Genomic DNA, 25,462 nt, shown 5'->3' with positions numbered 1-25,462 from the left:
GAGAGGGTATTTTGCAGTCTAAGAGCTCACCAGGAAGGAAGATTTCCTGGTAATCAGTCCAAATTTTCCTGTTGCTAATTAGCTATAACCTATTGGCTCGTTTCTTCTCAGTGGCCTTAGAAACCTGCATCCAGCATCTCAGAGTTTCCTATTTCCTTGCCCGTTACCCAGCCCTGTTTCTCGCCACCAGTTACCATCTCCCTGGAGGAGCTGGGCTCGTGTGGTCTTGGTGTTACCCATCTGGCATCAGAAGCACCCCGATTTCCAAAGCCAGCATCCACAGCACAGCAAGGTCAGGCTCAGTATTTGCTGGAGCTTCAAAGAAGTCGGGTCAAGATCCAGCAAACTCAATACTGAGGAAATGAGGTTGCTAGGATCCCGAGATTGTTTATTATGCTCTCAACTTTAATTAGCTGTAAGTAACATCATGTCAGTGTTCTGCCACAAATGCTAAAGCTGTCAAGGCAATTTTACTGAGTCTGGCAGCTTAAATCAGAAACAAGAAAGTCAACATGTCAATAATGGATCTAGACATGATGGATGTATTAAAGGGGAAACCTAAAAGTTCTGGACTTCATTATACTGACTTCAGCTCTCAAAATGCATGCCAGAGAAATCTGCACCTCATTGGAAAAGCCCCTTGGGGATGCTGTTCTCAATTATGGGGCACCTCCATGCAGTTGGTTTCAGCAGTATAGACCTTACAAAAGGGTGAATAACCCGTTCAGGTACAAATAGATCTATGGAGGTAGAGAAGGTCTGGTGAATCCAGGGGTGGGGTTGTTACTTCCCTTTAAGAAGGAGCTGTAAAACACCCAGAACAAATGCAATTATCCTTAACATCAGGCATGTTTAGAGGCAGGAGATGTTGGTCCTGTTGTGCAGAGCCCCTTTCCCACATTCTGACATGGGAAAATGAGTCTCAGTTCCAGTCCCCTTGTTAGCACAACTGAAAATCAGGCCTCCAGATGCCTCCTCCGGCCCATGCATCCAACACTGCTCTGTTGCTCTGAGCCAGGACTGTTCTGGAAGCGTTTTGGTGAGGCTTCTCTTTCACATCAATGTTGTGCCTTTATAGAGCTTCCTTAGGAAGGGACTGACATCCTGGCTAATGGAGCAGCACTGCTCTGATGCTCAAAGCCCAAACGTGGGCAGAGGTCTCGCCTTCTCCCTGTGCTCCCTCCCCTGTTATCGCTTGGAAGTGGAGTCTTTCTTCTGTAGAAGTCGTTGGGTGTGAGGCTGCAGTGGGGAGTCAGGAGGAGATGAGTGAGCTGTGGCTGCAGGGGATGTGTGTGGGAGAGAGAAAGCACAAGAACAAACTTCCTTTCTCTTTCATTAGTTAATAGTTGTTTATTTTCTGCCATGTCCCGGTTTAAGTGTATTTTGGCTTGTGTATTATACATATGTCTATTAAAATTAAGCAGATTTGCCACGGTCTGACAATGTTAATTCTGCTCTGAAAACACAAGCAGATGTTTCACAAGCTCTCAGGTTGTGGGTTAACCACAGCTGGCGTGTGTGTGTCGGGGAGCCTGCGCTCCCCGGTACCTGATGTCCCGAGGTGGGGCTGGCAGCAGAGAAGTGGAGAATGTCTTATTTTCCACAAGCAATGGTAATGGTTGATGCAGTGTTTGGTTTAAAACCTGGAGGTGCCTCAGTTGTGTAGAGCAAAAGGCCTAAAGAAATCCAAAGCTTTTCAGAGCTGGTCAGAGCGCCCAAGGTGCTGCTTTAAATCCTCTCTTCACAGTTCCTCTGCTCAGGCTGACTTTGCAGCTGCTTTTCCTGGAGTTGAGCAGCACGTTAAGGCCATCATGGAATCAAAACTTCAGCCCCTTTCTTTGCTCAAGCTTTCCCTTTCGTCCACATTTGGCTCTCCCAGATGTTGTTGGTAATTTCCGGGTTGTAATTAATAACAATAAATCAGTGCAGTCCATCAGGGCTGGCTGTTTCCTGCCACCCCTTGGATGAGAGGGCTATGGGTTTTTTTCAGCTTTTCCAACTGTTGGTCAAGGGAAGCTGTCATATGGGGACTGTTGGTTAATAATAAACCCCAGCACATTTCCTCCCTGGGAAAGTAACATCTTCACATCTGCTTTTGGGTGGAAACATCTGTTCTATCCAAGCTTTGTCTGTCTTGAGAAGAGCCAGGCATCCTGGGAAGGCATTCCAGATTGGGGGTGGGGGGGAGGTGTTCTTCTCTCTTCCCCACCCCTCTCCCCAAATCTTTCTGACATTGATCTGTGCCGAGCAGGCAGCAGCATCCAGACATGTGCCAGGCATTCATCTCTTGCACAGAACTGCCTTGGGAACCCAGGGAGAGGCATGAAAGATGCAATGAGATTAAAAAACAGAGAAAAAAAGTCTGCTTCTTAAGGATGCAGATATTTAAGAAAGGTGTTATCAACGCTATGAACACACAGGAGCGAAGCAATCAGAGCTGATGGAGGCTTATCCTTAGCCTCTAACAAGTAATGATGGGCGAGTCCTGTTGTATAACTGAGTTTCTATTAACACAGCAGCAGAATGAGGTGGGGAAAGGAGAACTAGGCAATGCTGCTGAGCTCACCCCACATCACTAGGTACACGACAATCAGATTCCAGCGGCAGGCGTTACTGAGCTGGTCATGCACATTCAGGTGGCCACAGCAGATATTTTCCTTTATCTCAATGGAGAGGCCAGTGACTTTCTCATTGCAGCATCCCTGAGGCAGCTGCCGAGCACGTTGTGCATCGCAGCGAGGAGGAGCAGTGCTCTAAGCTGGGTTGCTGTACCACCTCGTGTTGCTGTGCCACCTCTGTTTCAAGAGGCTAGCATAAATCTGCATTGATTCTCTCTACTGTAGTGGGTTGGCTCTATATCCTGAAGTAGTGACAACAATATTTGGGCCTGAGACATCTAACCAAAGAAGAAAAATTGCCATTGTCAGGGTCTGCAACCTGCTGTGGACTTTAATTTCTTCAGGAAAAGGGAATCTTGCAGTGGGGTTGTGGAGTCTCCAGCAGACTTGAACCCGTGTGCCATGTCGATGCAAGCAGGCCAAGTTTGACAGCACTGTTGCCACAGCTGCCTCGTGAGTCTTTATCTTCTCAGTCCATAAGCCACACCTTGGGTGAGATGAGACAGGAGAGCTAACAGCTTGCTGGAGCACAGCTCCCACTGCCTGTCAGGTTGTGCTTCGCTGGTGCTCCCACTTCTGGTTTCACTTCACAACCACCTCTTCTTCCAAGCTCCAGTTTTACAGCTCGGGTTCAAAACATTGCACGTGCTGTTATCCAATTTGAGAGGTTTTCAGGTCACAACCAGAGCTCTCAGGACTATGCAGAGCTCCTCCCTGCTGCCAGATGCTCTTCCCAGGTCTTGTCTTCCTTACCATCCTTGGAGGCCTTTGGCTTGTCAGCAGCAAAACCTCTGCCTGTCCCTTCTCCCAGCTGGTGTCAGCGTGAGCCAGGGTGTTGGTAGAGGAGAGGAGCCTTTGGTGAGCCCAGACATTGTCCCTGGCTGCTGCTTCCTTGTCCTCTTACCCTGCTCGGAGTGGGAAGAGAGCCAGTGGTGAAAGCAAGCAGCCGCAGATGTTTTCAGTAAGTCTTAGGCTCTCCTTCCTCACCCCATGGGCGCTTTCTGTGTTGCATGAACATTTGTTCCCTGTCGCTTGAGGGGAAGAGCACAGTATGTATCAAAGCCAACAGTGCTCCAGCAGCGAAAATGTGAGGAGAGATGCTAAACAGCTCAGGCAAGGATTGCAAGCCTCCAAGTGATGAAACAGAGAACCGCAGCACTGTGGCTGCAGAGGATCTAGGCCAGTTACTTATTTTCTCATGATCACTGTCACTCCTAAAAGCCAGCTGCAGGCTTGGCCATCCCCCCGGTGTCACCCTGGCTGCTGCTGGAGCCTGAGGATGTGTCAGGCTCTGCGTTTGCTTTTGCGGGGGGGGATGGGGGGGGGGAGATGTCACTGGGAGCTCCATGCCCTGAGGCCCAGTGCAGAGCGTGGGAAGGCAGCAGGAGCCCTGCCAGGCGGGTGCCTGACTTCTGATTCTCTTTCATCACCCATTTTGCGTCCTGCTTGCATTGCAAAGGATGCCGGGTGACAGGTTGTGTCAGAGAAGGGAGACATGAATGGGGCAGGACTGGCAGTGGGTGCTGCCACCCCTCAGTCACTGAATTGCTGCATCTGGCCCAGCTCATGCTGGTCGAAAACTCCTGTCAGCACAGAGCCGTGTTCAGAGCAGAGATGCTGCTGTCCAGGTCATTACTGAGGGCTGGATGTAATGGGAACAAAGAGCAGGGGGTAGCTGCGGCGCTGGGTTGGCTACGCAGTGCTGGCAGAGCAAGGAATTGCCATAGGCAGCAAAACAGGGAAGCAGGGGCTGACTCACGGTAGATATTTTTGTTTGTACAATGCTTCACCTGAGCAGCCTGTGCTGCTGGTTTAAATGCAGAAGTACCAGCACAGGTAAAGCTAATCACCAGAGTGGAAAGGAGGGGTGGACAGGATTGGATGGGGCTTGGAGCAAGCTGCTCTAGTGGAAAGTGTCCCTGCCTGTGACAGGGTGTTGGAACTGGATGAGCTTTAAGGTCTCTTCCAACCCAAACCAGTCTGGGATCCTGTAATCCCGGAGGCTGTGGGGGAGCAATGAGCCCAGTGCATCTCTGCAAGGCTTATCTTGTTAACCCAGTGTATAATCTGGGTGTCCCAGCATGCTTCCCAACCCTGAGAGACCGAACTTCATGCAGTGGCAAACTGCTGCATTGGGATAATCACCTGCACTGCAAGCCCAGGGAAACTGAGGCACGTTGGTCTGCTGGGCAGCCCATCAGGGGTCCAGCTGGTCCCTCTGCAGACCCTCCCCTGCTCACAGCTCCCCATGGTGTGCTCCGAGGGGTCCCATGGACCCCAGCCCGGCACTGGGCGCCATGGCTGGACCCAGGGAGCACTGCTCCAGCCCCATGCTGCAGGGCTGCAGACCTGCCTGCGAGGTGGAAGACTGAGGAAGTGCTTTTGCCAGCTGGCTGGGGATTTATGACTGCAGCGGCACTTCCCTCCTGAGCTCAGGCTGAATTAGTCAGGCCACGCGCACCCACTGCCAGGCCTTGTATGGATGAATTCACACATTAGAGAAGGATTTGTCTCCCTCTGCTCCCCCTGCGGCATCCTGCCCCCTTCCAGCCACCCTGCTGTACCCAAAGGGGAGCCCATCCTTCGGCTGAAGCCTTCCCTTGGTCTGCGCTTCTCTCCAGCCATGCGTTGTACCCCATGAGCCAGCTTGTGGTGTTTATTAGCAGGAGCAGAAAAGTGCTTGCCTCATCACAGAGAGCAGCTGGAGCCAGAACGGGTTTCAAAGGCATGTGGCTGACCTCTACCTCAGCTGCGGGGCCGGGTACTGCCGACTCAGTGGAATATTTCTTCTTCTTCTCTGCCTCTCTGGCTCCTTTCTGCAGTGTCCTGACCTTGTGAGGCCTTGGTCTCCCCCCTATCCATCTCCCAGCGTTCAGTCTCTCCTGTGAACTCATGCTGGGAGATTAATTGCCACTATCGCCCCTAATCCATCACACTTCCCAAAGATTGTTTTGACATCTAGTTAATTTTTGGCTGATGATTTATCAAATTCTTATTACCGTGCTCTGAAGGGGCTCATTTATTGTGTTGATTCATGGTAATGATAAAGGGGAACCTTTTTGAATTTTAACTACATTCCCTCATGTTCTTCCCAGCACAGCTAAAGAGGAAAAAGGGAAAAAATATAGCCAGGGACTCTTAATTCAGCAAGTAAAAGGGGAGGGGGGAGGAAAAAAAACTCCTCTATCCTCCATTATTTTTTGAGAGCCAAAAGTCCTAAAAGAGGTTAATATATATTAAGACATATTTTTAGAGTTTTAGTCTGGACTGTGTTTCAAGAGCATCCCCCCAAGGCTCTTTAAAACATTTATTGCCCTGTAATATTACCTAAATGTCTACTACCATTTTATTCAAATAGAAGTTAATGCTAAATGATGTCAGTCATGTACCAGTGGAAATGTAAAACATGTCTCTCTGCCAGTCCATATGGCAATTCCAGCTTTTAAAAGTACACAGAGAATTTTCTGCAGCCCTTTATGTCATTCCCCCAGCTTTGTTCCCACCTATTTTTAATTTGCTGTGCAGTTTTTAATAAGCCCAGATGGAGAAGGGAACACTGGAAATGGCCATTGGCTCTCATTCTTTCCTCTTTCCAGGCAGCTCAGGGCGTTAGAGCTGCAGGGAAGGACACGGAGCAGGTCCTCCTCCTGGACCGGGAGCGTGTGGATTCATCCATACATGGGTTCGGGAAGGGAGATGCGCAGCTGATGTGTCAGGCAGTGAGGTGGTGCTGTGGGAGCCGCAGTGGTGCTGGGAGGGATGCTAGTAGGGATTCATGTCTGTCTGAGGAGAGACACAGGAAGAGTCACTTGAAAGACACTCCAAGGTCCTAACAAAAGCCATTCCCATCTGCCCATCCAGTAACTGCCTGCACGGCCCAGTTCAGGCGCCGGTTATTCCAAAGAGGGAGCACGCTCATGTGTTCAGAACCCTGAGAGCTTGAGGCTTAGCTCCTGGTCCTGTTCTGGCCTTTCCCCTGTGAGCGTGAGCAGGGCTGTGTGCTCCGTGTGCTTGAGCTTCCTACTGCTGGGCAGCAATAATAATCTTGCCTTTCATCCATCTGTCTGCACTGTTGAGCTTGCAAGTTCTTTGGGGTGGAGACTGGCTCTTCTCCGTGCTGGCTGACAGCAGTCCTGGGCACTAATCCAGGATCGCTGAAACAATGAACGGGAGATAAGGGAAGTAGAATCAAAATAGTAGGGAGACAGCAAGCAAACAGTTCCTTTTATCAATGCAGTTTTCAACTTCAGCAGATCGTTTTATTTAACCTTTAGGGACCCTGTAGGATTCATTACCAAAGCACAGAACTGAGCACAGGAGCCGGGAGCATCCAGCTAAGGGCTGAAGGGGAATGGCTGATGTATTCTCTGCTCTCAGCAGGTTTAGCTGCAGGCCAAGGTTGTGCCGCATGTGGCAGAGCTGGTGCTGCTGTCAGCCTCCTGTGACAGCAGTTTAGAGCTCTGGTTGTGCTACCAGCCTGGGTATCCTTTAGATTAGACATTAGGGAGAAGTTCTTTACTATGAGCGTGCTGAGGCGCTGGCACAGGGTGCCCAGAGAAGCTGTGGCTGCCCCATCCCTGGCAGTGTTCAAGGCCAGGTTGGACACAGGGGCATGGAGCAAGCTGCTCTAGTGGAAGGTGTCCCTGCCCATGGCAGGGGTTGGAGCTGGATGAGCTTTAAGGTCCTTTCAGCCCAAACCATTCCATGATTCTGTGGTCCTATGAGTGGACACCCACTCTCTGAAGCTATTTGTCACGTGTTATCAGTCAACCAGGACTTAGGCCCGATACAGGATCAAATGTGGTGCTAGTTTGGGGTTATTTTCTTGCCCTAGATTGAAAAGGGCTGATGGCCAGGAGCTCTTCCACAGCCTTTCCTGGCTTCAGGGACAGTTTATGGCAGAGAGACCAGATGGGCACCTTGCAGCAGTAACCACTGCACCCCAGAACCCACAGACCCCAGGGTTACGTGGGTGCTGCACGGCCAGCACTTGGAGCCATGCCTAACACCACGTCACAAGCAGTGATGTCTGCTGGCCCAGCCCCATGAGCTCCAAGAGCCTGCGAAAGGCGCAGAGTTGCACTGCAGGGGCCTTGCTGTGCTCTCAGTAGCACTTACATACTTACACTTAGCACTCCTGTAGATCAGGAGGAACCCTGTCCAAAGAGGAGCAGCATCCCGAGTGATGCAGAGCAGGACCACTCCTGTAACCACCAGTGCCGCTGCCGCGCTGGAGGGAGCCTGACGCAGGGTGGGAGCTCGTGAGAGATTGTTCATTTACATCACGCCCTCTCCTTATCTCTTATTTTTCTTCTTCTCTCTTCTTCTCCTCCCCTCTCCCCCCCCCCTTTTCTCTCCCCCTCGTACTCTGCGCCTTTCATTCCCCATCCCTTTAAATGAGGTCACCCTGACTGAATGAAGGACGCAGGGAGCGGGAGAGGTCACGCATTAGCACTGCTATAACTGTGCTGCTACTGAAGCCAGGCAAGTCATCCATCACGGCCTCCACCACTCCATTAGGCCCTGCATGAAATATGCCCTGTTCTGAATCGCAGGGCCATACATCTCCCAGTCTAGACACCTTCCTGTTGTGTGAAGATCAATGCCGCGCGGTCATGCATCATGTGTCATCTAGTAGCCCTCACTCTAATAATCGTGTCTATTCTCTAGTCTGCAGTATAAATTATGGGTACTGTGAAAGTACTATATTATTCAGCAACCTTGGTCACTAATGGATTATTGGTTTAATGGCTGATAATGTGAGCTCCTTTTTTGGCTGGATCTTACCTTTATTTATTTATCTCTTTTCGTGATTATTATTCTGAGTGATGACTGATTTGGATTCTTATCCAGAGGCTTTCACCCTTGCAAAGCAATTATAATAATAAAGCCCTTTGACTATGGGCCTGTTGCCCTGGCTCTCCCTTAATAGAGATGGCTTGAGCTAAAATGAAAGTCAAATATCTGTTCTCTTTATACCAGCTCAGGCTCCCTTTCTTCTCCTGTTTTAGCTACTGAGCCCTCTTCCTGGGATAGCCTCAAGCAAGAGACTAGGAGTAAAGACCCTGGGATCTTTATGGGTGATACTGCAGAGAACTGATTCTGAGAGACATCTAATGCAGTGAACTGCTCTGCCAGGCTGCTGCAGTCCTTCCTCCCAGGCTCAGGCTGCCTTCCCTTTTGGAGAATAGAAGTAGTCCCGAGCTGAGGGTCCCACCAGCTCGGTGCCTGTCTCTGCCATCATCCCGTCCTGGGTGCTCAGGATGTCCTTACAGTGCATGCAGCATGCCCTGCCAGCTCCCTGCATCCGCAGCCACACCACTGAGCTCCTTCCCAGTTCCACCTGCACCCAGCCATACCCTTGTTTCGCACCCAGCTGCCAACAGGACCTTGGGATGTCAGAGGAGGAGGAAACCCCATGAGGAAGAGGCAGATGGAGAGCGGCCAGGAGAGCCGCGACGCTGGGGCAGGGAGCGCGGTGGGACCCGGCTGGCGCGTGAGCGGCGGCTCAGGCAGCTCTAATTGCCTGTGCAGAGCTTGTGTTGCTGCGCCGGGGCTGCCTCACGTGTCAGCTGCTAATTTGTTGCTGTTTGTTTGTACATGACAGTAATGTGTTTACCTCATTAGGGGATGTCAAAGTTCCCCAAATCCGGAGCTGGGAGATTACGGATTTCCTCTGCTGACACGCGGAGGAAGCAGCAGATGAAGGAGCTGGGTTTTGGCAGTGGGGCTGAAGGCAGCAGAGCAGGAGGGTGGGTTTAACCCTTGGAGCCTGAGGAGGACTCGCCGCTGCTTGCTCCCAAGTGTAGAGCCTATGTATCACAGTGTGGCAGTTAAATACCCTTGGATACCACAGCAAGGACTGTGATGTAAAACCTGGAAAAGCTCTTAAAGCAAGGGCAGGAGGAAGAACGGGCATATAAAGAGAGGGGATTAGAAAACAGGCACTATACATCACACTCAGCTGCTCCAACCACAACCAGGCCCGCATGCAGCTACTCATTGAGCGGTGTCTTCCCATTAATTATGATTAAACTACCCTACAGTTAGTTGTTCCTGTTGCTCCAGTTCTAGTCTTGGCTGTAATTATCCTGACGGTAGAGGAGTTACTCCAGAGAGCCTTTTCTTCTCTCTCTGATGATGTGTTTGAATCTAAGCAGGATTTGTAGCTCTCTACTGTGTGCTGTGGTTCCTGTCACTAAAAGGAGGGACAGTTGGGCTGGACCACATCCAGCACCCCTCATGCTGCAGGGCCTTGGGAGCTGAGACCAGCTGAGCTCTTGGTGAGCTGGTCTCCCCTCTTCAGTGGCATTCATACCTCATCTACAGGATTGCTCTGAGAACTGATCAGTTAGATTCGTGCTGATTGTTCGGAACCTCCCAGAGCCTCCTGCTGCCTGTGTTTTCTGCCAGTGTGTCACATTACCCACCTTGCATGGGAATGAATTCCTAGGACACTGTCCAAACTGACAGGAGGAGCAGGAAATGCCTCCTGCGAGGGCAGAAGGAAGGTGTTAGGAAATTAAAGGAGCAATTCAAGAGCTGCATCTTCTTCTTCCACTGTAAGAGGATGCAGTAGTCATGTCCCACTCCCAGGTCCTCAACTCACCAAGCCAGGCCGTATTTTCTCAGGCCCTGATGTGCTTCTAAAGCCCACAGCATCCATGCCAAGGATGCTGTCCTGCGTCCCACAGCGTGGCTGCAGCCCCTGGGAGGAGGCTGAGCTGGGGATGGGAGAAGAAGGGTTGTTGTTAGCTGGATTGGGGTCACTTGCAGCACATGCTGGGAATTCCTCAGCCGCTGGTATCTCTGACAGACACAAGGAGTATCTCAGGGAAGATCTCAGCCATCAGCTTGACAGGGGCGGCTGGTTCCACTTCCTGTGAGACATAACTCCAGCACCACATTTGACTCTGCTGATCAGATAGGAGCCGCATTACAAGGCAATATTGTGGTTTCCCTTAATGTCCTGCCAAACTACATTTATCTTCTCATTCCTTCCCCACCCTTCCCGAGAATGCCTGCTCAGGTCACAGTGTGGAGAGAAAGCCTTCCTTGTGAGGAGGAGGATGGAGCCCTAATGCAGGCTCTGGGTTGATAAGCATGTTTTATATTAGTCAGGAATGAGGCAGAATAACTTAATTAGAGGTACTCGAACTGGTTCACTGTACAGAGGTCTTGACCTACAAGGGTGCATGTAAGAACATTAGAAAGCTGGAACAGTGGTTGTAAAATGCTGGAAGGCTTCTATTTCCAAAACCATCAAAAATGGCTAAAAGAAAAGGTAGTGTTTTGAGTATGTAGATCTATGTTGAGGAGCAGGACAGTGCGATTGAGTTGGCTGTTTGAGTTTTGGAATGATGCTTTAATTCCAGCTCTGCTGATAGAGGGTTCTCCGCCAGCTCCCAGCCTGGGACTTGGGGTGGCTGAGTAGTGTAAGATAGAGCAGCAAACTCCTAGGTAAGATGTGGAAGGAGGGCTTCCATCAGCTTGTGGAGTAGAGGAATGGTTGTGCTTGGCACTTGGGAAAGGTGAAGGACCCATGCAGGTAAAGGACGTGATAGGAATGGCTGAGTCTGCCTTTTTTTATCTCTTAAAATGAGTAAGGAATTGCAGCAGTTTGTTCATGTGCCTCAGCAGTGTTGCGAAGGTCTGCTCACAGTCATCCCGAATCATCTCGGTGTAGAGGAGACACTAAGTAAACAGCAACAGCCACATCAGACCCTGAGCAGCACCAGCCAAAAATATTGCTGTGGCAGTTCCAAGTGCCATCAAGCATATGGCTAGTAAGGGCACTTTGTCATTTCTGCCTAGCAGGACTGAAATCCTGTGCCGTCAGCTTCCATCTGCATCTCTGTCAGTGGAGGGAGGCTTCCATCAGACAACCTCTGTAGGTACCCAGGGAAAAAAAGCTTCCCATTTTCTCTAGGAATTGGTAAAAAGGCTGGGCTGTGATGTTGGCCAAAGCATCAAGCTGCAATTAGTAACAGCAGGTTTATAATGCGCTTGCAGCCAGAAAACGTTGTGACCATGGAGAGGTAGATTTAGCTCTGAAGGATTACATACAGGCTTATGCTGATTTTAATTATACATAAAATCAGGTACAAACACACACATACATCTGGATGTGTGGAGGCACAAACACACACGCAGCCATTATTACCCCTCAGTACCTTTATACAGCTGCATTCATGCCTAAGAACCCGGGTCAAGCGCATTTGTGGGTACACATCAAACCAGTCCAGGTGTGAATGGAGGAGAAAGGGAAGAAAGCTGTAAAGGAAACGTATTGACACCTCCCAGCTTCCTTCTATCTGCTCTAGAGATCTCTTTGCTTTCAAAATTACTTCTTGCCACAGTGCTATAGGGCTTGCAGGGCTTGTTGGGTTCCAATATCCATCTTCAGAAGGCCACAGTCAGCAAGAGGGATAAAGGAGGGGGGAGCCCCGAAATTCCTGAGCGTATTTTTCCATTCACTTGATCCATAGCCGAGGCCTCCACCTGCAGAAATCTTCAACCATCACATTTCTCCTGCGCCGGCCGATAACTGAAGATAATTGTTTCATCCACTTTGTCAAGCTGAAATGAAAAGAGGGCAAAGCAAAATGATGCCATCGTAAATCATCGGGCTGAGACAGCAAAAAAAGGACAAGATAGTGACTTCATTAAGGGTTATGTATTGTGTCATTAAGTTGGCAGGGGTCACCTTTCATGTCACACAGCAGCCCCATGATGCATTGCTGGCTCCTCTTTCCAATAAAATTAAATGTAGATGTAAAACTGATTAGGCCACGTTTGCTGCAGCCCAAGGCAAGGGAACTGCGCGGGAATAATTGATACAGGATCACGACTGATTTGTAATGGCAGCGATTCCTCTTCCTGGTCATTTCTTTGCTGACCTTGCCCATTAAAATAAGCCCAGCTGCCTGGAAAAGAGACACTCCTTCCACCCCTTCCCTCCCCCTGCCCCAGCCGCTTGCCTGAAATTCATTTCCTCACTTGCTTGCCTTGGGATTTCTCAGTCAGCATTACTGCAGGCTGCCGACCTGCCTCTGGCGCAGGGTAGGAGCAGGGGTAGCCCTTGGTGTCTCCTCGGTGTCACTGGTGACACCATCCTCATGTGCCGTCGTCCCCCATTCCTGGTTTTGCTGGCTGACGATGGATCATCATCTGCCTCTAAGCCTCCGCTCCCTTGTCCTGCTGTAGGGCAGGCAATGCTCTCCTCGCTTATGGAAGCATCCCAGTGCACAGGTCTGGCAGGGGTTTGGGACTGGTTTGTGGCAAGACTTCGTTAGGGCTATCAGAACGTCTTCAAGACAGGATGGTGTTACCTTCTGATGGCCTGAAATGTGGGAGCAAGTATGTTCTGTCAGCACCAAACTGCAGTTCTGCACTGCCCTCTTTGCCATCCCCATGCTCTGTGTGTGATGCACAGCTCTGAAATGGGAGGCTGGCAGATGGATGAGATAGGAGGGAAATGTGGGCTCATGTAAATCCCCGTTAGAGGTTATTGCAGGCCACAGGGCCACTTACCATCTGAGATTGGAGCACCTGAGACCCCTCCCTGTCAGTAAGAGTACCTGAATGTGTCCCCTCTGAAACCTCTGTGCACTGTCTCAGAGGTGTTGGAATTCTGGAGGGATGCAGAGGCCAAAGCTGGCTCCATCACGCAGCTGTTTGGTCCTCGGATGCCCTTTATTTCCCTTCCCTTCTCCTTCAGCATCTCTCTAATAACCTGGGGCCCACAGCGGTGCTCGGTGTTTGCAGGAGGCCTCCCTGGTGCGCCGTCCATCACCGTGCCCGAGTAACCACAGCAGATTTACACTCCTGCTGTTTACAGCACTTTCCCAGGTAAGGTTAGAGAATATGAGACCAGGCCAGGGATGAAAGTGGAGGCAGTCACTGAGATCTCAACTTGTGCTTGCACTGCCCTTCAGGGAGTTTGAAAGAGGAAAAGTGTGACTCCCACCCAATACACAGCACCAGGTCTAGAGAAGTGTTCAATGTGGGTGCCTTCCAGAGGGATTATTTATCCACTTAGGGCTAAATATGTGTTTACATGATCTGATGGAGTGGAACTCTTACTTGCAACAACTGAGCCTCATTCTTGATGCCTTTTGGCCAAGACTTTTTTAAGTGGCTGCTGGATTTGGGGCACGCCATTTAAGGGAGGGCCTGAAAGAGCACAGTCACTAAACTTGGCTGGAAAACTGCATGGCTGCTAAGATCCTTCGAGGTACATGATTCAGAGAGTGGATTCCTCCCTCTGGTCACAAAGTAGTGCTGGAAATCCCAGCCCTGGTCCAGGATAAATCTTCACTCTGTGCATTGCTCCATGCAGTGAGACCAGGTAGTTCCAGCTGAGGACCTGACCCACAGCACAGATCCAGGTGTGAGCTTTCAAAGAGCTGAGCCTCTGCAGACATCTCTGAGATGAACCCAGGCAGGTTCAAAGCTCTCCTTGCTCCTGCTTCCTTCACACCCAGATAGGCCAGGGAAGCTCAGAGCCGTCAGGCAATGGGATGGATTGAACCAAGCGCTCGCAGTAACGGCACTGGAAGAAAGCAGAGTAAATAAGGAACGTTGGATCCCTTTTGCAATGAAAAACTATTAGAGAGACAGAACCAGTAAAACAAACACAATTTCATGTGTCAATGCAAGACGTATGGACTAGAAATACATATAGGGAGAGACGGAGCGTGCACAAAAGAGAGAATGCAAAAGCCTTATAAATGGTGAAGTGAGAACCACTCATTTCCCATGCAATAACTAACACGATGTGGAACAAAGGAGCTGAGGCCTTCTCGCCGTAAACAACCCAGGAAAACACAAAGATTTTCTGGGGCACAGATGGCTGATGCTTTGATTTTATTTTTCTTTGCTAGACGTTTGACAGCCAAATTCAGTCATTTGTGAACAACGTGGTCATAAAAATGAGTAATAATGATGGCAGGTATCTTACTTCTCTTTTAATGGGCTCTAGAGTGATACTGAGGAGCTGCTCCAACCCTTGGGGATGGAGAAGAGGTAAGATGCTATGGCCAGATCCTCAGTGGTTGTTTCACAAGCAGCAGAATTACACCAGTTTACTCTTGCTGTGGGTTGGGCCTGTTGGTTTTCTGCAGCACTGGCTCCAGACTCTGCATGGAAGCTGTCCTCAGCTGCACTGTTTCAAATGGGATTGCAAAATGCTGTTGCTGACACAGCTATCAGCGTAGCGTTACCAGGGCAGGCGGAGGGGTGGGCTCTCAGAGATAGATGTTATCAGCTTGTGCACTCTTTTCCCCTCATTAATTCTTTTAGCTGTATCAAAGTGGAGCAGAGGGGTTCCCAGCAACCAGAAAGAGTTTGGCCCTCCTTTACCAGCCTTGATTACTTGTTTCGGACTCTTTGCTGGTTGATTTTCAGAGGGGTAAAGCTACATCTGCAAGGGACACGCTGCCAGGAACTGGAAGGGGCTCCAACCATCTCTGCAGCAGAGCGTTGGTCTGTTTTCACCCACAGGCTCACTATAAAACCTGAGTGAATCCAACAGATTCCCTGTACTTCCTTTATTGCTTTGAGATCCTTAGATTAGGGAAACACTAAGATTGTTTTCAGAGCAAAAAGTGTGTGTATGTGCGTGTGTGTACCTTGTTATTGTTAAAGATACTAATTCTGGTTATAGAGGAGCTGAGTGGCAACAGCAACATGGACTCTAAATATAGAGAACATAAACCAGGAATACAAACTCCATTCTCAGCAATGTAAATTTTAATGAGATTATGTATAATCCTTCTATTGACACTTCTGCCAGGGAAGCACAAAAGAATGAGGTTTGTCTGCATCCACCTCCCTTATAGCTGAGCATTTTGGCCTTATGTTTAGGAATCCTCCCAAAATCACCTGGCCAGAGGTTGCTCTGGCTGGAGGAAAGTGTATCCAAGGGGTGACTTTGCCTGGAATCAAAGGATTAGGTGGCTTGGAACTTGTTAGGGACATCCTAAAATACACAGGCCAGTGCTGCACATCCGCTATTCAGTGACGTGCTATTAGATGATATTTAAAACTAAAGCTGGCTCTGACAGTGAGATTTACCAGGCTGGAAAGCTCCCTGAAGTGAACCAAGAGCAGGAGTTTCAGCTGCTTTGCTGAAGATGGAAATGAACTACTTTGCAAACATCAAGGCAAGAACCCAAAGACACTCTCAGAAGTCCTGGTTTAAGGGCTTGACCTGCTCCCAGGCACCAAGCCTAGTGGTTTCCCCACACTCCTGCAGTCCTTTCCCTGGCCTCAGTGAGCCATGCCAGGGCTTCGTATTGTCCTTGCAGAAACCTCTCCACCACTGAGTAAGTGCTCCTTCGACTGAGCCAAGCACACTGATGCACAGAATTATGTTCCATCCACACCTCTGACCTTGTAGCATTTAGAAAAGACATCTTCATAGATGAATACAAGCCCGGAGGGAGGCCAGGCATGGTGAGAAAGAGCAAAGCACATTTCTGCCACATTCTCACTCGTGTTCTCTTGGCGGTCTCTCCTGCCGGTTGTTCTCTTTAACTGCCGTTTGTAACTGAGCCAGAAGACAAGGAGGAGCAAAAATGGGGGGGCTTATTAAGTGGATCAAATGTTAAGGTAACATTATGTGCCGTGCTACGTTCTGCAGGCTGGTGAGGACAAGGTATTATTCAAACGGTAGCCAGAGATGGCTTTGATGAGTTCAATTACTGCTTTTTTTCCATGGGCCTCTAAGATCCAGGGCTCTTTAGTTCAGGAGAGGTTGTTGCAACAAGGCTTTTCTACCATCCTTCCCTGAGCAGGTGAAAGGAAAGAGGAATGCTCCACTTTTGAGTCCTAATAAAGACTTACCCAGCCTAAAGATGCTGGCAGCTCCTCTTTGCTTCTTTGGTACATGAGGATCTTGGGATGTGGCAGCTCCACCAGCAGCATATTCCTCTCATTCACTGCTCAGCCGTAGGCTAACTGCAGATTGAAAACCATCTCCAGCAGCTCCTGCTCGCCAGGGTGTTCCTTCCCCATCTCACTGTGCACCCTGCTCTGGATGCCCCTTGCAGGGTGTCTGCTGGAGCATCAAGATGGTCCCAGTTAGTGATGCAAAGAGCAAGGCTGTGCAGGGATGTGCCTGTGCTCAGCGGTGCAATGCTTGTGCAGGGGGGGGTCCTTAGAAATCGCAGGGTATTTAATTCTCGAGGTGCCAGGGAGCACCAGGCACCAGCTTATTGGAAGCAGGAGGGGAAGATTAAATGATCCCTGCTCCCCATGTCAGGAAGCAGATATCCCCACAGAGAGATCCACAGGATGCCACAATGCCTCCATTTACCTCTCCCCAGTTCATGCCACAGAGTCAGGCTGCTGAGCTCTGATCCCGGCGTGATTTTTCTTCATGTCTTTATATAGATGAGTTAACTCAGAACCTTTCCAACATAAGCATGTTTTTCTGTTCCTTCATCCTGACCTTGGCATTTTCTTTCTCCACTCCAAGTTCTCTGCTGTCCTCTGGCCAGCTTTGCCTCTCATTTGTCAATGTTATTATTGAATTTTCAAATGCCAGTAGTGCACATAAATCAATGGCTGCCTTCTCCCCAGTGGCAGATCCCTGCCACGTGTGGTCATTCATTGTTTTTAATAAGTCCTCCTCTCCTTTCACCCATTTATAAAAATGCATCTTGTTCCCCTGCTGCCGTCCATCATTCCCTGAGTCCAGCTATTTGTTGCCCCTGAGTGCTTATTCATCAACGTTTTCAAAAGCAAAATCACTCTTCGCCTCCTGCTCTTATTGTGCCATCAATCTCCACTGGGGATCAATAAACCTCCTTTTTGCAGTTTTTCCCCCCATCGCCCTGTGCTGCTTTTGCCCAAAGTCTTCCCTTTGGATTTACATTTGTAACTGAGCAGCAGAAGCAGGACAACGACAGCGCCGACGAGGACGTTCCCATTTGCTGCCAGTGTGGCTTAGCATCCCTCACCTCACTTGGGCACCCCAAGAATCGGGTACTCATCTTGTTTCTGCATTGGCCCCAGGGGTTGTAAATAGGGAGAAGATGACCCGTGGCCATGCAGCTCTTGCAGACATCAGCCCTGGGTCAATATTACTCTTCTAAACATCATTTGAATGAAAAATACCTCTCCACCAAGAGCTGCCATTTCCATTGGAAAGTCTTTTTGGTTGTTTTGCAGTAACCACAAACAAACCTAAGGAAAAAAAAACACCTTTTTTTAAAGTTTTCTCTTTCAGATAGACACTGAAAAGGCTGACATGGATTTTGGGAACTGCTTCCAAGAAAACAGACTATTTTATTTTTTGACCAGAAATGTTTTCCAAAGCTGAATATTTTCACGACTTTTGGGGGAAAAAAAAAAAAAAAAAGGCTGCATGTTTCAGTTATCAGCTTTATCTTTTCTTTGAAATGCTTCAAAAACAACCACCTCGGAAGCTGAAAAGAATCCCAGCAAAATTCATCAGCATCTAAAGCCTCCCAAGTTATCCCACGGCAGGAACAGGACTTTCTGACTCACTGTAATCCTAACAGCCCGTATCGAGCATGTAAGGACTCAGGGTTCAGGCACCACGGAGTGGCTGAGGTTGGAAGGGATCTCTGGAGGTCACCTCGTCCAATGCACGGGCCCTGTCCCATTGGCTTTGGAATATCACCAAGGACTCCAGCCTCAGGGGGCAACCTGTGCCAGTGTTCAGTCCTGCTTCCAGTGAAAGAAGTGTTTCCTGATGTTCAGGTGGTGCCTCCTGTGTTTAGGGCCCGTTACTTCTTGTCCTGGACCTCAAAGCCTCTGAAAAGAGCCTGGCTCCATCTTCTGTGCACCCTCCATTCGGGTATTTATACACATTAATAAGATCTCCCCTGAGCCTTCTCTTCTCCAGGCTAAAGAGTCCCAGCCCATCCTCATCCTCATCCTGCTCCAGTTCCTGGATCATCTTCATGGTCCTTTGTTGGACTCTTTCCAGTATGTCCACATCTCTCTTGTACTGGGGAGCCCAGAACTGGACACCCCACTCCTGATGTGGCCTCACCAGTGCTGAGCAGAGGGAAGGATCACACCCCTCATCCTGCTGGCAGTGCTTTGCCTGGTGCAGTGCAGGATACCACCAACCACCTTTGTGACAAGGGCATGTTGCTGGCTCATTGCTGCCTACCAGGACCCCAAGTCCTTTCCTCAAAGCTGCTTTCCAGCCGGTTGGCCCCCAGCATATCCCAGTGCACGGGGTTGCTCCTCCCTGGGTGCAGGACTTTGCATTCCCAACCCATTTCTTTCTGGGCCTGGCCTCATTCACCCTTTCCTAATGGGATGGGGGAAGCGCCAGCCCCAGATCTTCCCATCAGCAGATGGAAACATGTGCCAAGGCAATAAATTCAGGCCACAATCACTAACATTTTGTGGTTTGACACTTAATTGATTAACTAATTTGAGGCAACAAGATTTAGTGGAGCTGTAGATGAGTGTCGAAGGGATAATTAGGGCTCAGCTCCCATTTCCAACCATCGTGGCAGCTGCAGTCCGGAGCCCGCAGGACCAGCGGAAGGGCTCTCGCTTCGCAGCTGATAGCAAAGGTTTCTGGAAGAGGTTCTCTATGGCTCAGCACCCGGGGATTGCAGCGGAAAGGTCAGGCACTGACTTATCAGCATAGACAAAATCCCTTCCTATAATGTATGTGTTTATTCTCAAATTAAATATATTAATGTATTATTTGTTCTTAAAATGTCATTCAATAGATAGTGGGCTTAGGTTTCCTGGCAGACCTTTGAAGCTTAAAGAGTAATGTAATAATAGCACATTAATCCATAAGCTACACAGGCTTCTCCCAGCAGACCCCAAACTCCAGAACTGGCTCCGAAGCACTGAATTTGCTGCATCTGTTTCTAGGAATTTCTGTCTAACAATAGTGGACTTGTTGGAGCCTGCTCTGCCAGTCCCAGCATGAAATGCTGCTTTTCTCCCCCCATCTGTTCAGCATTAACATTTGGGCACCTGTACATGGGGTTTCTGGGGGCAGAGGCAGGTGTCCGTTCCTCTGCTGATGCTCTGCTAACACAGGGTGGGCTAAGACAGGCACCAAATCGCCTTCTGCATGTCCCTGCTGAGAGCAGGTCTTTGGAGCCAAGGTTCGGTTTGGGCCAAGCCCCAGTTTAAGCTGGAGGAAATGCTGCATTTGGACTTTTCCCCAGGCTGAATTCTTGGCACAAGCAAATCATCGCTTGGAAAACAACACACAAAAAAAAAGAAGTCTTGAAAGAATGTCTCCATCTTTTCCTCCAAATCATCCATCCATCTATCTGTTTGTCTGTCTAGAGATGATAGCTTGATAGCTATCTAAATGCCAAACCTGATGTTTTGGAGAGCTTGGAATCCGTCTCTGAACTGCACTGATTTTAATTCTGCAAGTCTTAATACTTGATTGACAAACACAGAGAAACAATCCATCACAGTTGCCTTATCTAAAAACTGTAACCTTTTTTCTGTTTATGGAACACGCACATGTGGAACATGTTTTTCTCTTACTCCCTCTTCGTTCCAGTTTATTCAGCGTGCTTTCATTTCACACCGGGGTTGCTGGCTCTTCCCACCTTCCCATGACACACCTTTCACCTCGGATTCCTGGAAAACATGGGTGGCAAACAAGCCATGCCTGTGTGTGAAAACAGGTTTGGGAAAAGAGATCTTGGAAGTAGCCCAGCTTTAAGGAAAGGTTGCACATTCTGCCCTTACCTCCCCAAACATCAGAGGCTGCCCATGGAGGTAGGCACTAACCAGGGCTTCCTTTGAAGCCTGCATTGAGCCATGGCTCAAGGATGAGGAATCTGAGCACTCACTCCAGCATCCTCAGGAGGGATCGTGGCGTTTTGCATTGGTGCCCCATGGCCAGCCTGGGTTTGGTCTGTGATCAGAGCTTCTAGGTGCAGCAATAATTACCCTGCTCCTCTTCTGCCCCTTTAAGATAAATGTGAATCTTCTGCTGTCTCAGGCAAGCTTGGTGGGCTGCCAGCGCTGCGAGGATATCCAACACAAGCTGATGTTGAGATATGCTTACCACTGTGGATGTTATCACCAGGAGTGTTGGCAATTATTAAATTACAGTTATTGCCATAATGATAGTAAAAGCAGCGTTTGTTAATTGCTAAGGCAAATGAACATCTTTTGCAATTCCTCATCTGGGGAGAAGCTTCACAGACTGGTGATGCTGGAAGAGTCAGCAGCCCCGCGGGGAGCCGAGCTGGGAAGGATCCATGCAGTTCACTCCGCTGCAGCCCTGGTTTCATCCCAACCCCACCCAGAGCAACTCCTCTGCTCTGCAGAGGAGGGATTCAGCCCTGCTTGCAAACGGCAAATAGGAAAATAAATAGCTGCATAAATGAGTTTGGCAGGAGGGGAATTCCTCCCCCCTCAGCTTCCCAGAACTTCCTTTCCTTCCCATCCCGCTGGCAGAGCAGACCCAGGGCTCACCATGTCAGATAAGCACCTCCCAAGCTCTTTGCTCCCCACAACGTGGCACCGTTCCCCTTGGAGAGCAGGGGAGGATTTCCTGGTGTAACCCTGGATCACAGAGCCAGAAAGGTCACTGAGGGAACATGCTGGGATCCTTCTCTTCAGCTCTTGTAATGGTATTAGCAATGACTGTTTCTTACTCAATCATACTCCCAAAGGATTTTCAATAAACTTTTTATGTGCCATAACTGTTACATTAAATAAAGCTGAAAGTATTGAGTAAACTGACTGTAAATCACTTTAGATGCCTTGGAATTACATTAAGTGTGAGAATTATGGATCTTTTGCTGCTCGCAGAAACAGGGAGACGACAGAGCCAGAAATTCCCGTGCTGCCAACCCTCCTGAAGATCTTTTGTCATGGTTTTCCTATGCCATACAACAGGCTTCTCCTGGAAATGGCTTGTTCAGGGACGTGGTGGGCCCGAGTGCCATCCCTGTGCTGCAGGATCCTGGGGTGCTGGTGGCTCTTTTCCCTTCCTATCAAGCTGAGTTGGTTTTCTCAACCTGGAAATGGGAATTAAATGCTGGGGTAAGGTTACTGTTAGCAGGGCTGACCAGGCTGTGAGTTTTATTGCATCAAGAGTGAGTTTGTGTTGGTAGCCTGACAGCCAATACTTCTTCAATACAAATATGTGTTTTGATATAAATAAATGCCGAGGAAAGATCCCTGTCTCTCCTCCTTGGGCACCCCAGAGTTAGCTTAAACGTGTGTTACATTTAATACCCTGCAGAGAGACACAATTGAATAAAAGCAGCCACAAAAGTGCCCTGCACTGCAGAATAAATGATTTCCTCCTTTTCCATGTTTCCCCCTTCACACAACGTCCCGCTTGCAGTTAGTTCACTCTCAGGGACTGGGACCTAAGGCAGGCTCTGGGACGTGCACCAGAAGCTTTGGAGCAAAGGTGGAGCAAAAGAGGGAGAATGGGGTCTGAGCATCTCTGTTAGGAGGAGCGATTGTGGGAGCTGGGCTGAGAGGGGATGTAATCAATGCATACACGTATCTCAAAGGTGGGTGCCAGGAGGATGGTGCCAGACTCTCTTCAGTGGTGCCCAGAGACAGGACAAGGAGCAGTGGCCTTAACCTAAACCATAAGAGGTTCTTCCTCGTGAGGAAGAGCTTTGCATTGAGGGTGGCAGCACACTGAAACAGGCTGCCCAAGGGGGGTCATGGAGTCTGCTGGCGACTCCGACTCCTGCACACCAGCATCCTGATGAGGAAATAGTTAGGAGAAGGCTCCCAGGGGGAAAACCTTCTGGTTTGCTGCTCTTGTAAATCAGCTGAATTCAGCATGTCACGAGCACGTCTTACAACGCACGAGACAATGCCCCAAGTTCTGTAGTGCAGAAGCACATTAACCTCTGTGTAATCTTGCGGGCTCGGACAAAAGCTGCCTGTTCCCAACGTGGGGCTGCTGGAATTGCTTGCCATGTGGGGAAATGATCCGGAGCTGTGTGAAGATAAGAAGAAATGGCTAAAGGCAAATCACCTGGGTTTGATTATGCTTGCCCTAAAAATAATTAGCTTGGCCTATGAAATCATACTGGTTTGTGTTAGCAGGAAACTGTAACCTATATATTGTAGCCTGCTTTCTGGAGAGCTGATCTTTGTGCTTGTGTTGATGGGTCTGGTTTTTTTCCCCCTTTTATTATTTTCTATCTTAGCTACAGTGAAAGACAAATGAACAAGCTCCCACTGCTCTGAATAGCAGCAAGGCGACTGCTTGCCAGCCTCTGAAACCTGGTATTGTCCCTCCCGGAGTCAGAACTTGACCTTAAGAACATTCCTGCCGGTTTCTCCGAGGGACCATGTCCCTGTGCTGCTGCAGAAGCCTGTTTGCCACAGGTAATGCTTTTGACTTGGGATTATGGGTTGTGGATTTGCCACCAGGCATAAAAATTCCCCACCTCATCTGAGATGAAACAGCTTTGCATGGGAGCAGACTGGTGGGGTTTTTCCATTTGCTGTATCTGTCTGAGAGCACAGAAATACCAAGGTCAGAACAGAAAGCAGGAACTAAACCACCAGCTGCAAACAAAATTACAGGTTTGCTGGTCTAAGTGCTGGCTCCCCCCAGGTTGGTGTGAATTGCAGGTGATCAGAACCTCTGCAGAGTGTTTGTGCGCACAGTGTTGGCGACCCCGAGCATTAAAGCCCTGAGTCAGCTTTCTGAAAATCATGTGTTTGGACTCAAATAATAAGGTACTACAGCAGTAGGAATAGGGGGCTGTGGTTGCTTGAAGCCTTGAGGGAGTTCTCAAGCTTTGCTCTGCTGCTTTCTTCTCTGTGACGTTCCTCGGTGTGTTTTTACCTGAGTGCATTGATGGTGGCCGTGGCCCATTGTATGCCCACAGAGCCCCTTATGTGTGTCTGGTCCTCTCCCTGCAGCCAAAGTAGGGAGAAAGGATCCTCCCCAGGCCCCTGTAGCTTCCTTGCATGGTTCTGCAGCAAGAAAACCTCTCCCCCCACAAGCAGCATGTACCTAAGAAGCATCGTCCCTATCCAAGCTGGGTGGTGAGCATCTCCTAGGGTGCCATGCGTCCAGGACAGAGGAGCCTCAAACAATGCCAGAACAAACCCCTCTGTTTAAGTGCTTCCCAGAGTGCTAAATGGAGCTTCTGGTGGCAAGTAGCACCACTCTGTCTGACCATCTATATCTCATCAATACCATCACCTGTTGGTCTCAATGCAGTTGTATTCCTCCAGCAGTTTCATTTCCTCGTGTTTGTTGTACTCCTTGTGGAATCATGGAAAGATGCTTTTTCATGGCTCAGCTGACAGTTTATGTTGTGTTGTTATGTGCTTTCTCTGTGGAGAAGAGGAAGGGAAGAATGGCTGCTGCCTTAGAAAAGCTGAATGGTTAAATATAGACCTTTTGTGTGCTTAAGCAGCTTCCCCAGCCAAAAAGTAGCATGCTCAAAGCATCTCCCAGGTCCTGGAACTGCAACAGGGTATTTCTGTGTGATGAAAATGTGTGGGTATTAACGCTGGTCTTCTCTTCTGATAATGCATCTGAAGGCTGGACGGTTTGAGTGCTGTTCCTCACTCCACTGCTCATGGCATTCAAGGTGAAGGAGGTGAAATACCACATTGACTTGTTCTCTCAGGTCATGTAGTGGTTTCTACCCTGAGTGATTAATACCACTTTGCAATGTGACAACCATGTTTTGCTTTGGTTTATTTACTTTTGGTTACTTGTGATAAGTACCCAGCTGGCTGCCAGGCAGGATGAGCTCCTTGCTGAGGGTCAAGTTCATCCCCATAGCAAACAGCATGTTCATAGGTATTCCTTGCAGAGCCAGGTCAGGGATTGGTTGTAACTCAGCGCTGGCTGCAGTCTGGCTGCTCTTCAGATGTGGTGTGAACTGCTGGGGTTATTGGGTGCTAAGAAGTTGTAAACCTCTGGCCATTTGTAAGCCTTTTAGATGTCAGTTCTGACCCTATTTGTTACTGTCCCAAATTAACCCACCTGTGGATCAATACTGATTGGGAGGGGGGTGTCTGTTGGGCTGTTTCCTATTGGCAGTACTGTGAGTGTTGAGGATGGGAAACTGGAACCAATGGGTTCTTCCAAAACAAAGTCAGATCCCATTGATATGGGGTTGTTCACTGTATATTTCATTTGTAGTTGAACTGAAGCTCCCCCTACAGCAACCGGTAAGCACCCCTTTGAAAGGGCTGGTACACTGGGCTGGTTCACACGGAGTGGACATGAGAATCTCCACCTGAGTTTTAAAGCATCCATCCCATAAGAAAGGCACCCACTGCTGACAGCTTCATCCTAAGAATCCTGTTTGCTTTGTCCAGCCACTTTCTGTGCTTCCTTCTAAAGGTCAGGGAGAGTCATAAAAACCTCTTTTCCCCATTATTACGCATTGAAAACAATAGATTCCTTTCTGCATTCACTTGGGCTGGGTTTATTAGCCTAAGAGGTGAACTGCTGTAGCAATTAGTCATTCCAGCAGTATTCCCTAGAAAAACAGGAATATGCCACTCTCATTTGGGTTTGTGTTTAAAATAAAACACAAAAAGCCTAGTGAACATGGGGGGAAAGCCAAGGCAGCAACCCTTCAAGGCATGAACATGGGCTGTTGTTTTTACCTTTGCCTAGTCCCAGGGTGACCTGAAATCTCACCTCTGCCTGGGTCTGGGGCAGAACATGCTCTCAACAAACTTTGTGGGGTAGCAGAGACTGCAGTAAACGCCTGATATGATGATTTGACCTTAAACTTTAAGCCCCTGCTTCTTAGTTCTACAAAATCAGGCCAGAATACCTCAAGGATCCAAACCTTCCTGAAGATCACTGCTGCATCCTTTGCATTAAAAGATGGTTGACGGATGAG

At 49.0% G+C, this 25,462-nt stretch overlaps 1 protein-coding gene and 1 long non-coding RNA gene across 3 annotated transcripts in view; one reads left to right on the top strand and one right to left on the bottom strand.

Annotated features, from left to right (window-relative positions):
* The window catches only part of RAB11FIP1 (RAB11 family interacting protein 1), a 402,092-nt gene that overhangs the window by 172,686 nt on the left and 203,944 nt on the right, over positions 1 to 25,462 (bottom strand). The gene's annotated exons all lie outside the window — the stretch shown is intronic.
* Positions 1 to 25,462, top strand: part of LOC133279119 (uncharacterized) — a 95,982-nt gene that overhangs the window by 24,305 nt on the left and 46,215 nt on the right. For both annotated transcript variants that reach the window (XR_009746778.1, XR_009746779.1), the window contains exon 2: positions 22,784 to 22,964. This is a non-coding gene — a long non-coding RNA (uncharacterized LOC133279119). The remainder of the gene's footprint in view (positions 1 to 22,783; positions 22,965 to 25,462) is intronic.

The sequence above is a fragment of the Pezoporus flaviventris genome, unplaced genomic scaffold (genome assembly GCF_033815535.1).
Source record: "Pezoporus flaviventris isolate CSIRO_AGI_PZ_B2104156 unplaced genomic scaffold, CSIRO_AGI_Pfla_v1 ptg000071l, whole genome shotgun sequence".
NCBI classification, from domain to species: domain Eukaryota; kingdom Metazoa; phylum Chordata; class Aves; order Psittaciformes; family Psittacidae; genus Pezoporus; species Pezoporus flaviventris.
The sequence above is the reverse complement of the archived record's forward strand: the minus strand, read 5'-3'. Positions and strand labels throughout refer to the sequence as shown.